We start from the raw sequence: 702 nt of genomic DNA, 5'->3' as shown, positions 1-702 counted from the left end.
CTATTTCTGAGTCATCTTGCCAAATTTCTGTATATATATATTTTCCCAGTGTTCTATAATCTCATTCCTTTACTCCAAGTATGTAGGTGATAATTATGTACTTTTTTTGGCCTGTTTTTTCCCTGCAAGATCAAAATAGCAACAATAACAACATCAAAAGTAGATTTGACTTTCTTGACTATTTTATGGAGATTTTAAAGCTAGCCTAGATTCTTAGCTTTAAGTGAGATCTGAAATGACAAATTAAGTGCTTTTCTGAGCTCTGCAGTAAGCAGAAGCATATATGGAGATGGCCTTCTTGTGTATGAAGGGCCTCTCAAAGTGTGTGACCATATTAAATTTCCAATTTTCCAAAAATTCTTTTTTATGGTTAGATCTGCTACTATTTTATGGCTAATAGATCACTACTATTGAAATCTAAAAAGTCTGTGATGAATATCTTAATAGTTATCAACATCAAGAGGCTTGCAGGAGTTCCTGCCTGGTGTGGAAGGGACACCAGGTAGGAACTTAGTGTTCTTCCAACCAGCTTAGGGTTCTTTTCCTCAGTTCAGATGGAAATCATGAATCGGCCAAACGCAGCTCTTCTAGTTGTTCTGATGTCGCCAGGTAATACTGGTAGTTGACACTGCCAGCTGCTGGTCACTGCTGCTGCCAGTCAGCACTATCCATGCCAGCTTGTGCTGAGTACCACTGATGGGT

This window comes from Octodon degus, unplaced genomic scaffold (genome assembly GCF_000260255.1).
Source record: "Octodon degus isolate 3935 unplaced genomic scaffold, OctDeg1.0 scaffold00134, whole genome shotgun sequence".
Lineage (NCBI taxonomy): Eukaryota > Metazoa > Chordata > Mammalia > Rodentia > Octodontidae > Octodon > Octodon degus.
The sequence above is the reverse complement of the archived record's forward strand: the minus strand, read 5'-3'. Positions refer to the sequence as shown.